Genomic DNA, 15,000 nt, shown 5'->3' with positions numbered 1-15,000 from the left:
CGAGGTTTATGCCGTATTCAAATGTATACTCAGGAGAGAGAATATACAGAGGAAAAGTTTTCTAGAAGATTATGTGTTAGTACAGGGGAGAGGAAAAGCAAGCTGAAGTATGTAATGGCAAGAGGAGGAGTCACTGGATATTAAAGCGATCGTTATTTGGTCTCAGCGTGTTAAAATGTTGTTGCAAATGTGACCGGGTGAGTTCGATAGAAAGGAAGCAACAACATGGATGACAATGGATGGAATGTAGGCTATGGATGAATACAACCGATGAGGTAGGAGTAGATGGGAAAGTTTTGAAATTCCATGACGCGATTATGGGAGTTGCCGGCTAGGTGTTGGACGCAGAAGGGTAGAGAGAAGAACAAAATTAAAAGAAAGGAGTGTTTTATTGAAAGCATTAAAAAAGACCAAAATAACTCATTATTATTTATTATTATTATTATTATTTACAAGTTGAACATTATTCATATGGAACAAGGCCACAGGGACAACTGGCTTGAATTCAATTAAAGCTTCCAATTCAATTAAAGCTTCCAAAGAAAAAGATGTTTAATGAAAAGAAGTAACAGAAAGCATCAGGAAATTAAATGATAAATAAATAAATAAGTAAATAAATAAATAAATAAATAGAAAAGTAAATAAATGAAGCGGACAAAACAACAGAATATGACGGTCTCGGCCACTTTCCTTACTTACTGACTCTTAGGAATTCATATTATTACATTCCCTCCAGTTCCGAACTACGTTAAAAATAGCTCTCTCTTCCAAAACAAGGCCCTACTTTCGCGTCTCACAAATTTAGGCTCCTATTCACAGCTTCATATCACTTTCCATAAATATTCTACCCAAGCACCGAGGATAATTTCCTTTAAGTACATGTACGTATGTATATAATATAATACACACACACATACACGCACACACACACACGCACACACACACACACCACACACATATATATATATATATATATATATATATAGTTATATATATATGTATACATTAATATAATAATATATATATATAATATATAATATATATATATATCATATAATATATATATATGTTATGTACGGTGTGTTGGTCGTGTGTGTTTGTGTGTGTGCGCGTGTGTGTGTGCGTGTGTGTATATATTATATATAATATAATATGTTTATATATATATATATATATATATATATATATAATATAATATTAATATATATTATAGTATATATATATATCTAATAAAAGGAGCCCATAAAAACACCAAAAATGTAGAGAGAAAAGTTACTATATTTCAGAGACTGCTGTCTCTCTCTTCAGGTATATGAATGAGAAAAGTTTACAGAAAAGGTGGTATTTATACCAAGAGATCCGTCCACAAGTAAGCCAATTTAGGTCACCCCCGCTGATAATCTTCCTTTAATCTTCTTAAGCGTTGGTTGAATGAAAACTTCGTCGACGACATCTGAGATCCACCCGCTTTTTGAGATGTTCATTACTTGCTTCTACAAGCAAAAATTCGGGTGTAGTATGGGTAGTCCTTTAAGTCCTGTTTTAGCCAATCTGTACATGGAATACTTTGAAACTCCCAGTAGTAATAAATGCAATAAAACCCAAAAACATGCTGTGGATGAGATACGTGGATGACATCCTAACATTTTGGGATAATAAGTCGGGTAATTTTAATGAATTTCTCTCAAAATTAAACGCATTAGTGCCCAGCATCAAATTTAAAGTTGAATGGGAAACAGACAACAAAATTCCTTTTCTTGATGTTTTAATAATCAGAGACACAACAGAATACAAATTTACCATATACAGAAAACCAACGTTCTCACTTTCATATATTCACTACTTTAGCTATCATGATATTACTATCAAGATAGGTGTAGCTAGCAACCTATTCTTAAGAGCCTTACGAATTTGTTCCCCAGATTTCCTGGAAAAAGAATTTGAACTAATTCGCAAGAAACTTTCATCTTTAAAGTATCCTGACCATATAATTGAGAAAGCAATTCAAAAAGCAAACGTAATTTTCTACCGACCCCCTAAAGACAAGACCAGAGACACGCCCAACAATAAAATAAAAATTCCTCACCTGGAGACGATTAAGAGAATAACCCATACCCTTGGGAAATCGAACCCTTTTGCATTTACCTACCCAAATACCTTAGCCAAATCCCTGATTAACGTCCAACAAAAGACATCTCCCAAAGACTCTGGGGTCTATGATATCCCATGCCAGGACTGTGACCAATCTTACAACGGATTTACAGGTAAATCACTTCCCCAGAGATTAATACAACACAAACGGTCAGTTAGGTATGGACGACAGAACTCGGCTATTTTCAACCATATAAATGAACATAACCACAGAATAAACTGGAATTTGTCATGTGTAATTTATGGCAGCAACTGCCGGTACAAGAGTCCAATGATGGAATCGGCCTTAATAAAAGAGAAGCAAGTAATGAACATCTCAAAAGGCGGGTGGATCTCAGATGTCGTCGACGAAGTTTTCATTCAACCAACGCTTAAGAAGATTAAAGGAAGATTATCAGCGGGGGTGACCTAAATTGGCTTACTTGTGGACGGATCTCTTGGTATAAATACCACCTTTTCTGTAAACTTTTCTCATTCATATACCTGAAGAGAGAGACAGCAGTCTCTGAAATATAGTACTTTTCTCTCTACATTTTGGTGTTTTTATGGGCTCCTTTTATTAGATGGAATTCTGTTGTTACAGAACATTTTTACCAGATATATATATATATATATATATATATATACGTGCAATTAAACTATTCAGTGAACAACACTAACGAACTGCAAACACAACTTTGGGGAATACAATGTCCCAAAGGTTGCGGTTTTGCGGTTTTAATGGAAAACAAGTACTGAAACGTGACGGGAATGTAGGAAAACAATTCATGTTATGAATCGAAATAAGAAAGGATTTGTGCATGTTTAAAAGAAGAAAGAGAGAGAGAGAGAGAGAGAGAGAGAGAGAGAGAGAGAGAGAGAGAGAGAGAGAGATTTAGTTGGCACAGTGCAGGGATTCGTGAAGACTGAATATAAAGATTTTCTATAATAACAATTTATGACAAAGAAAAGAGAGATTTCTGGAGTTTGACTCCAAAAGGGAGGATTCACTTACCGCTCAAAGATGACTAAATAAATGGACGGCGTCTGAAATTCATTTCGGCCTCACTGCCTGGTTTGCGGTACAGCACCCTGAGTCACCTCATGCTCAAATTACTTAAGAGCTTCCAGTTCTACTGAAATAATACAGGGTGTATGTATATATATATATATATATATATATATATATATATATATATATATATATATATGATATATGGTATATATATATATATATATATGTTATATATATATATATATATATATATATATAGATATATATATATATATATATATATATATATATATAGTATATATGAATTTTTACCGCATCACCGTGATTCATATAGTACATGCATTAGGCTACAAATGTCCTTTTAATATCCAATTCCAATTGCTTCTAAGCCTCGGAATAAATATATTTTCCAACGTATGTTAACCACGAAGTGGAATTTTTTTAGTTGATAATAATTTCTCGATTCTTCACACTATTGGATACTCGATGTCACTACAAAGCCAACGACCTAAATGAGGAAAACTGACGCCTGCGACAAGACTCGATCGCGCAACCGACGTGTCAGAATAAGGTTAACTTTAACCGTCTTGATCACAAAGATGGCTGTAAACCTATCCCCGTCCCGTCTCCCCATACATGCATATATCTGTCGAATTCAGTCTTATTTGCTACAGCTGGAATACACCCATCCCTAACATAGTAGCAGTGTTTAAGATTTTATTGTATATGAGGGTGATATATATAATATATATATATATATATATATATTATATATATATATATATATATATATATATACCAGACATACATGTACTTGTAATAATCTCTCTCTCTCTCTCTCTCCATATATATATATATATATTATATATATTTAATATATATATATATATATAATATATATATATAATACATGTCTTTCAACTGACGTACGATGTTAAGCAAGAAGTTATCCAATATCCTTTACTTTGCTGATTAAGCGGGATAAGTTATCTTCCATAAGGCAATTTCACGCAAGAAAAACTTCTCTTTAAATCAAATCGACCACAACAAGAGGAGCGGGGAGGGGTCGTTTTTGGGTGCAAAATAAATGATTTAACAGTAGATTAAACGTCCCCGAAGAGCTCCACTTTTCATACTGGATCCAAGCTAATTCAAATTTTACATCGCATTTAGTGAATTTCTTTTCTAAAGGGCTCCCTAAACTGTGGCGTTGGTTGGATAGCTTGGTTGGTTCTGATGGAATGAACATAAAAACCAAGTACTAAATTTATTAACAGTTTTAGAAACGTGTAATGACATTATCTGCTTGAATACATGGGACGAATAAAATATCAAGCCAGAGCTGGCATTGGAGATGTAAAGAAGACGTTACACTTGTAGAAACAGACTTTTTAGAAAGACAAATGAGCCCAGATCAAACAATTCAAGTATCATCTCGGTAAGGAAAAGAACAAGCAAATAATGGCCCGAGGTTTCTTCGGCACAATTGAGTTTTCTGTACAGCGTATAATGCTGTATGAAACTCTTAGTCACGGTCTGGTGGTGGCCGGTGTTGTTGGAACCTATAGCGCTGACAGACGCACGATCATCTGAAGCTCAAAGGCTGCAATTTGGTATGTCTGATGTTTGGAGGGTGGGTGACAATTTGCTTGTAAGTGGCATTGTCGATGTTTTGGACCGTGGTGATCAACATGCCAATTTGCAGCACTCTAGCCTCAGTAGTTTTTAGAATATGACAAATAGCCATCTCAATAGTTTTCATTTACAGAAAACTAAAAATGAGCACCACTGCACAGTAGAACTGAAAATCTGAGGCCATGTTAACATAAAGAGACACTGGCAACCGGAGAAGTTAGACTCTGTCACACACGAAGCCTTCGGCTCAATACTGTTGACGATGGCTAGTCCATGTTTCCATTATTTTCGCTTACTTGGAGAATAAGCCTACAAACTACTTTGTTGTTGTTGTTGGGGTAGGAGAGGTCTATGGAAGAGCCGACAAAAGGCCTGAATAAGGTGTTTCCCTTTGAGTTAAAGATACAGGAATCTTACGATAGGATATTTATGATATTATAATGAAAATGAAGAAAATAAATAATGTGCATGTCAAATAGTACAGAAAAATTATTTTTAATGAAACAGCTTATTTATGCTATTTTTCGTTGTGAGATAAGGCTCTATTTGATTGCTGATTTTAGCACGTTTTAATTCACATTAAAAGTTAGGAATTTGGTGTTTACAACTTATGCGTGAGAGGAAAATTTTACTCGATCTCTCCGATTTTGGAACGTCAACTGGCGATCAGAGCACTTAAGTCTTCGGAATATTGTCATATACAGTGAGAATACAAATACACACACGCACACACATGTACACACACACACACACACACACACATATATATATATATATATATATATATATATATATATATATATATATATATATAATATATATATATATAGCATGTTGTAATATAATTTTCTATATTTGCACAAGAAGTAATGTATGTAATTTTGATATACGAAGAATATTATGTGTTGTTTAATATCAATTACTGAAGTATTCTATGTAAAGTCTGATCTCGTATGAATTAATCATTTAAATAACGTATGGGGGAAGAAGAATTTACCATCCAGCCATCACGGTTCGGGGGTTATCATCGAAAGATTTTTTGAGATTCGAGCGTCAATCAAAAGTCGAGATAAGAGAATTCTCGCGCTGGTTCTTATGTAACCTGCTCTGATCTGGAGTCGAGTGGAACGATTGCATCAAAGCAGGTGTTGTATAGCAAAGCCCTTTGTTCGAACCTGTCCTTCTCTGGGAGAAAGTTCAGTCTTTCGCCCAAGAGGGAGAACACGTTCAAGTCAGTCATTTAAACTCGATTACGTATCGTCCGCCTTTGGTTTCTTGTAAAGAAATGTTTTGCCTTGATGATGACGTTCTCCTTTTTAGCTGGAATAATCTATGACAGCGGTCGAATAACCGGTGATCCACAGATCACTGGTGGTCCATGAAAAAATATTTTGATGGTCCGCAGAAAAATTGGGACATTATTTCAATTTTTATGTTTTCTTAATCGTCTTCCGGCAACCTTGATACAAATTTAGCATTTTTAGGGCGATTTAGCATTACACATTTGGATCTCGGCTTCAAATAAAAACAGCTCTCCGTCATCTAGCAGCGTCATTGGAGCCAAAAATCAACTAGCTTATTTCAAACAAGCCGGAACAAATATCACACTAAAATGTGTAATACTTAAACGAACTTCAAATTTTAGATTTTTTGTAATAATTAAATTATAACTTTGCTATATTTAATGGGTGCATTTCATATTAATAAAATAAAAGATTTCTGAATATTATTATAATGTAAACGTATTTACCTCTTTTTTTTTATATTAGTGGTCCACCAAATTTAAAACGATACATTAGAGGTTCATGAAGTTCAAAGGTTTGGCGACCGCTGATCTATGGGGTCTTGCTTTTGACTGGAGATATAAAGCATTGTCACTGGCAGACTGGAAATCGTGCCTGTTACATTAATAGTCATTGTTTGTATGGTGTTTTTACGTTGCATGGAAACAGTGGTTATTCAGCAACGGGACCAATGGCTTTACGTGACTTCCGAACCACGTCGAGACTGAACTTCTATCACCAGAAATACACATCTCTCACTCCTTAATGGAATGCCCGAGAATCAAACTCGCGGACACCAAGGTGGCACGCGAACATCCTACCGACCACGCCACTGAGGCGCTTTACATTAATAGTTATATCGTCTCTCTCTCTCTCTCTCTCTCTCTCTCATTTTGATATTATAACTTGAAATATGTCAGTCCCTCCGTTTAGGTAACTTCTTGTGAGATCTGATACCCATAGCAATTAGTGTTTACCCAAGTAACGGCGCCTTTTCAGTAGTAAGGTATTTTTGGTAATGGCCAGAACTGCAGTTAAACAGGTATTTTATCTAAAATTATACCATGATATAATTTGAAGTAGATCATTTGAATTGGATGGTCTCATACGAATGATTAGGAGACGGGTCAATAAAATAAGGGATTTGTACTACCTTACATTCATATTTACATTTCAAGTGAATTAACATTAATATCATTTTCAATTTTTTGTGTAATTTTGTGTTCTTAGTGTCATTTGAATTATTTGCTTACTCTTTTTTAATCTAATACTTTAACACATTTTGTCTTTACAATATCTTAGTTTTTTTCAAGATGCTTATTTAACTTTGTTTAACATATTAGCTTTCGATGATTCGATTTTGTTTCTTATCTAAATTCGAGCATTCATTAGGTTTTGTGTTTTCAAGTCATAGTAGTTTTTCTTCAAGGTAAAACTGTGAATTTTGATGAAAAATGTCGCGTTATAAATGTTTGTCTTTAAAGTTTTTACAGTAGTGTCTCAGTCATTGACCAGTGGCATGAAAAACTTTGTGAGTAAGCTATAGTGATAAGTTTCGCTCCTTCAGTTTTCACTGTAGTGGCTCGAATCGAGGAGACAGTTACAGTTGTTCAGAGCTTAAAGGAGTGATGGATGCCCTTTGAATAATTTTAGATTATTTTGATAAACCTGAATATATGTTTATCCCTCACCTTGCTGATCATCCTTTTAAGGGATCACTGTTGCCTTTAGAGTATTCAATCATATTTATTTATTACGAGAGTTCAGTTATCTGGATGTAGTGAGGTAGGTTTTGAATTCTATGATTGGTAAGTGTAATACCCGGTATTTTGAACACTTCGTGATAATATATAGTGTGTATACATACACACACACACACACACACACACACACACACACACACACACACATATATATATATATATATATATATATATATATATATATATATATATATAATATATATATTGTAGGCCACTGGGCTGCTCCCGGCTTCCTAGCCCTCATTTCAGCCAGTTGTAAATGTGTATTATGGGGCATGTGGCTATCAGTTTCACCCGTACCTTTCTCGTGCTACCTAATTCAAGAGGAGAAACGGTCATTATTGATAAGGAGATATTGCAAACCACCATATTATTATTTCCTGGTCAAGCCACTCAACTGTTACACAGTTTTTAATTAGATCCTAAGTATAAGTATTTGAACAAACTACTGGGGTATATCTTTTTCCTGTCACACGCCTTACAACTTTCTTCTCTTGAGATAACCATAATGTTAGTGGAGTATGAGCTAGAAGGTGGAATATAGTCCCCACAAATCAGAGTTGGTATGGAATTACTCTGGAATTTTTGTCCATTCAATTTTAGGGGTAACATTATTTAGTCATATTAGCAAGCAATATAATATAAGTCGTGTCGTGCCGTTTATCTGTTTGTACGCAATTTCTAACTTACCGTAAAGCTGAATTTAACGTGGAAATCAAGACACTGCATGAATAACGTAGATATTACTTAGAGACTGTGATCTCTCTTGTAAACACATGAATTTACATAAATGCCCCACATTTCGTTCACTGCAACGTCACTCAACAAAATAAAATTGTTCAAAAGATATGTCATTAGTATGTAATCATTTTAGAAGCGCACTTTGAAAATAAAAAACAAGATATCTATATCTGATGAGTATAAGTGTGTTCCAGGGACTGCGAAACACAGTTTCAATATCATGCAATAAACAATAGAAAAATACGTCTAAAAAGTGGGTTACTCGCTGTGGTCTTATACATGCGTTGTGTGTTATTCCTTTCGGAGTTCAAGAAATAAGTGACTGGAACTCCTTTGATTTATATGAGGGTAATATCACATCTTGCAATAATTTCTAAATAAAACTTGAAATATAAAAGTTCCCATGGTTATTCCCAAAAATTACATATTTTATAATGTTATTTCATGTATAGGTAATGGCTGATATGCTTTACACAAAAGCTATTGATTTCATTCATCAATATAGAGTAACTAAACCAGTCGTAAGGCGCTTTGCGTCGTATCGTGACGTCATTCATTCATTTCAAATACCAATTAGGAATTGCCCCGTATCATGGCTGGCTGATTTGATGAGAGTTAAATGTGTGCTTAATGCTCAAATGCCTATATAGCGATCAGTGTGGGTGTGGAAAGGAACGGGAAGTGAAGGGGAGAAAGGATAAATGGAAAGATGCACTGGAAGGGGAAGAGAAAAGGGGATGGAAATAGCTTAGGTCAGGGTAGGAGGGGATGGGTCTTTGCTTTATTTCTAAAACTCAAATTGACCACGATTTCGAATTCCAAAAATCGCACCTGAAAATTGAGTTCCGACAAAGTTGTGCCGAATTTCAAATTTGAGACGAGAATTTTAAAAGCTGTAAGGTTTCTCAAAGGAACAAAGGTTTTCTGCTTTTCATCATAATTAAGAGCTTTGCACTAAATTCAACCTTCCACGCACGTAGTACCGCGGTGACCTAAAAATAACTGAAACTTACATGGCAATGATGCTGAAATTTGCTTCAACTACCGGTACTTCACACAGCAAGCAGCAGTTAACGCTTTACTACTCAGTAATTTTCCTAATAAAATCCTGCAAATTTTACGACGTTTGGTACTTATGTCAAGTATTACATATTTTATTCGTACATTGTCAAAAAATTTGGTCTGAGACATCTCATTCTGAAAGCATTCAGTTTAGTGGAACTGTACTGTCTCTTAAATTGAAGTAAATATAGAATTTAGACCAAACGCCAAGCACTGGGACTTATGAGGTCATTCAGAGCTTTAACGGAAATTGACAGTAAAAGGTTTGAAAGGAGCACCAGGACGAAAACCTCGCAGTTACACTATGAATCAATTGTTAGGAGAATGTGGACAGTAAGGAACGAAAGCGGTTGCAGCTGGGGGTCGAAGCCACGCAGCAAAGAACCTAAAATAATGCCTAAAGTGAACCGCATGAGGTGCACTGATGGCACTATCCACCTACAAGGGGGATCAAGGCTTTTGTATTTAACCATTTTCATTCGTTTTTATCATTGCTCATCTGAAGACTAGGCTTTATGCAGAGATTTATGGTAACAATTTATTTATCTAGAGATTATAGACTGATGTAGTCGACTTCGGACCCATTAATGTCCGAAGCCGTGTTACTAACAAATTTAGTCGGAACAAACGATGCGCTAGAAAAATACTGCTTTGCTTCAAGATAATTCCATTGCAGGCAAAATTCAGAGTACCTGTAAAATTACTGATGCACTGAAGATGAAAGATTTACTGCTCAACAAAATTGTTGACATCAACGGCGGGTAGAAAGGCCAGTCAACTCATATTTGAAATGCTTGACATACACGCTGAGAGACCAGCAGTAGGCTAAGGGTATTTATTAATTAATTTCATTGCTGACAATTTACTTCTATTTTAAGACGCACAAGCCCTAATTTTATTCGACTGAATTTCATTACTATTTGAAATCAACTCCTTGTTAAATGAAAATAAAATGGGCGGAATTCATAATAAACGCTGCTTTTTATCATTTTTTTCATTCATATTTTTTCAAGTATTTAGAAAGCCGTATGATGGGTAGTTTCGTCGAACTAAATACTCACAGGAGAAGCCTTTCGATTCCTAATTTTAGAAGTGCCACTTTTCTCAAACCCCCCAATCAAGTCCATTGAATAGTCTTACATGTTTAAAGGAAATGAAATTGATGAAATTATTCTGTGGACAAATTTCTAGCTCTGGTTTGTGTTGTTCTTTTACTATTACGTTATTTTCTATTTTCCTGGACATACGTTCAAGCTTTTGGAGGTTAAGTTTGCTAGCCTAATCAATTATCCAAGCACCTTCTTTCTGTAACCTTTCCTCGCCTGAAAGAGTAGGTGGAGGATGACCTTGTCATCTGCGATTCAGTACATCGATGCAAGTTACAGATCAAATCGTAGCTGGTCGCCCAAAAGGGAGCCTTTCTTTCCTGTGGCACAAATCGTTAGACAACATGGTAAATGTGAAGACCTACAGGAGTGACAGATTGCTGGGGCTTCAAGTGACAGTATGGAACTCTAAAACCCTAATAATTAATGTTTGTAAGTCCTGGGAAAATAAAAATAATTTTGATCAATACTGCATGATCCTAGGTGAGTTACACAGTATTATTCACGATTCTCCTGCTGATCATCATTGTATTATCGGGGACCTTAAATCTCACCCCCACAAAACAATTAGCTTAAAGAACTAACTCGCTTTTGTCAAAATCATGCTCTCCAAATTAGCGGGGCAATACTCGTCCCTCCATTCTCCTATTTCTATGTACAAAATAGAACGGAAACAATTACAACCTCCTGGCTGGACCATTGCATCACGTCTCCACAAATTCATGATTCTATCGTGACCTGCAACATTCGCTACGAACTTGCAACAGGCTACGATCACATCTCTTTCCAGGTGGCGTTCAGTACCCCATCCCTCCCTAACTGATCGCCCACCAGCTGTTAACTAGGATTGTAAAAACCAACAGAAAATCAGATACTTTAGGTTGACCACGGAAACCAGGTTGCGGTCAATAGTTCAACCGGCAGACGATCTGAAAGAATTCTATTCGAACGTAATTTCTGCCATGCATGCTTCCGGCAGGGTTACCTTTACATTTCGTCAATGTAATTCTCGTAATATACCTGGATGGAATGACTTGGTTACAGATCTGTATTCATATTCACGGGAAATGTTTTTACTGTGGACACAAAATGGTAGCCCGATGGAAGGACACTGCATTGCTAATGAGACGGGCAAAAGCGCAGTTCAAGCTTGCTCTCAAGCACTGCATAGTAAATGAAAAGCAACTAAGAGCCGATGCAATGTCTAGAAATTTAGAATCCGGTTATTATCCTCGTGTTTGGAAAGACATCCATTATTACGGACGACCTAAAAGATGACTTAATCTCTACTTTGCAAAGTGTCATCTACAGAATCTGTCATCATTATTATATTGCTACAATTATTGTATTACCGGTATTTTGCTTTTTTTTCATTATTACTGTGAAGATTATCAGTATAAAGTTTTTCTACATTCAATTTTCGTTTTTAGCCTTCTGGACCAGACCACTGTAACCACCTAAGGTCTCTAGCTGGAATTTAATTATATACAATCTGTTCACTAATTGTTATAATTTTCAATGTTTCTTTTAAGTATTCTCAATATTATTACCGTTATTACCATCATTATGATTACCATCTGTTATACTACTTCTGCAACTGTATGAATATTGCCGATTAATAATTTTTTATCAAGTTATTTCATGAAAGTATATTCACTTGCTAATAATTGTGCACTTTCAGTAAATGGCAACGACTTGCATTGTATTGTAGGGTACTGGAAGCAAGCACCATTTCAGTCTCAAACAAACCATCGATACTTTCTGCTTATGAAATTATGTTTGCAATACTATCAACTTTGGCACTAGTAAGTCGGGAAGTTGGCATGCAACGCGTGAAACATGGTCAGGGAAACCACCAGGTACTGCGTAGGAACTTTAGTTTCCTTGACTTATTATAACCTCTCTGGATCAGATGGCAGCGTCCTTGCCTTATGCAGGAGTTCTGGGTTCGATCGCAATGTGAGGTCGAAATCAGAGATCAAAAGAATCACATGGATGACCCACCCTAGACCTACTGTGCAGGAGGCTATTATTTTTACAATGTTTATAAAAGTTGCTTTGGCTACAGGGGCCAAATATTTTCATTTAAATCTTGTATTTCCTCTGGAGGTCATTAAGAGCTGATAGAATTTTTTTTTCCATTTTCTTTTCAACATTCAATTTCATGAAGGTAGAATCAATACGATTTGAAGAAAAACTAACATAATGATTCACAGCTCTATCGTTATTGCCTTTTGATTTTTTTTTGAGGAAGAAAAAAAATAACAACGATTTTTAATATACCTCAATTATCGGAGAAATAAGGAAAAAGCAAAAGAGAATTAATCATACAAGTATCTAATTTCCCAGACATTAATAGATCTTTAAGCTCAAAGGTAACGTATAATTTAATGCATAATTTCAGTGCAATTAATGTTGGAATGGAATCCCCTCTAAAGTATCGAAGAGGCAAATTCATTGGAATTCAATATCACTTCAGTATCATTCAAATTAACAAAATCAATAGCATTGCCTCTTCTCTTATTTGGCACTAATGAAAAAGAGTTGACTCTGAGTTGTATTAATTTTTTTTGGGTAGTCCTCAATATTCCATTTAAGAAATATAAAAGTGATTTCGAAAAAGTTAATGATATCCTTTTCATGTGCAGAATCCAAATTTTCAAAAAACCACTTTTCATGTGCAGAATCCACATTTTCAAAAAAACACTTTTAATTTGTATATTGGATCTTTATGGAGCTAAATTTGATAGTGTACTAAATTGCACTGTCGAGGTTAGCACCAACGATCGGCTCCCCTTTCTCGACGTCCTTGTAACATAGACAGAAAATGGCCTCCGCATTTCTGTCTATACGAAGAGGACCAATTTGGGACTGTGCCTCAACGGGGATAGTGATTGCCCTACCAGGTTCAAGAGCACCATCGTCAGGGTCTTTGTGAAAATGGCCCTCTCCCATTGTTCTACCTGCCAAGGATACACGCTGGAGCTTCATAGAGCTTCACAGATGCTTGTTAACAACGGGTATTCTAGTAAGCTCGTCAACCGAAAAGTGTGCACCGCCCTCGAAAGATGGTACTCAAATGAGGAAGAAAACCCACAACCCTGCCCCACTGAGAACATCAAGATACATTATAAAGACTTCGTGCACTCTCAGTACCATGAGGAGAACTCAATGAGGAAGATCATCAAGGAGAACATCCTCCCCACTGAAGAAAGCAAGATGTTGGACCTCATAATATATTTAGAAGAACAGAAGAAAGAGAAAATTGATTATGAAAAATAACCCATCACCGCCTACAAGAGACCTCTTCAAGCAGATGAGGGTAGCATACCAATTCATATGCCCTGCCCGAGTATTTCCTGGCAATGCATTGGTATGACTTGCGAAGATGATCTCTTGTCTCACCCAAGAAGGGGTCATCAAGAATCACGTCCTCACCACCAACCAAGCTGTAATCTCCCACGACAGCATTATCCACAATACAAGAATAATAGTGAGAGCACCCGACCCTCGCCGCCAGTGCCTTCTGGAATTGCTACTCATCCAGGAGCAGAAGCCTTCTATGAATACTACACAGGAGGCCTTTTTGTTCCTGATCTGCATACGAAGGAACACACCTGCACGGGCAAACAACATCATATCGCTGCCTGAAAACACCCCAATTCATATGCCCTGCCCAAGGATGTCCTGGCAATACATTGGTATGACTACAATGGACCTTGTGAAGAGGATCTCTTGTCACATCTAAGAAGGGGCCATCAAGAACCACGTCCTCACTTCCAACCAAGATGCAATCTCCTGCGACAGTATTATCCACAATACAAGAATGATAGGTAGAGCACCCGACCCTCGCTGCCGGCGCCTTCTGGAGGTGCTACTCATCCAGGAGCAGAAGCCCTCCATGAATACTACACAGGAGGCCTTTTTACTCCTGATTTGCATACGAAGGAACACACTTGCACCGACAAACATCATGTCACTGCCCGAAAACGCCCCAATTCAGGAGAACAATATCAGAATAATACCAGTAGTGACGTCATGCAACCAATGGCCAATCAAATTTCGGCCCACCGTGACGTCATGGTACTGAGAAGATCGGGATGACTGCAACACGCTCGCGCTCGGGTGCTGGCTTGAACCAACAGCCCGGCAGCCAATCATAAATCAACACCTCAAGTTAGTAACCAATAAAAATGCAGTGGCACGAAGACCACCCACTGCACTGCCAGTACATACACAAACGGACTCGCCCTTCAGTTCAGCCT

Source organism: Macrobrachium nipponense, chromosome 1 (genome assembly GCF_015104395.2).
Source record: "Macrobrachium nipponense isolate FS-2020 chromosome 1, ASM1510439v2, whole genome shotgun sequence".
In the NCBI taxonomy this organism is placed as follows: Eukaryota; Metazoa; Arthropoda; class Malacostraca; order Decapoda; family Palaemonidae; genus Macrobrachium; species Macrobrachium nipponense.
The sequence above is the reverse complement of the archived record's forward strand: the minus strand, read 5'-3'. Positions refer to the sequence as shown.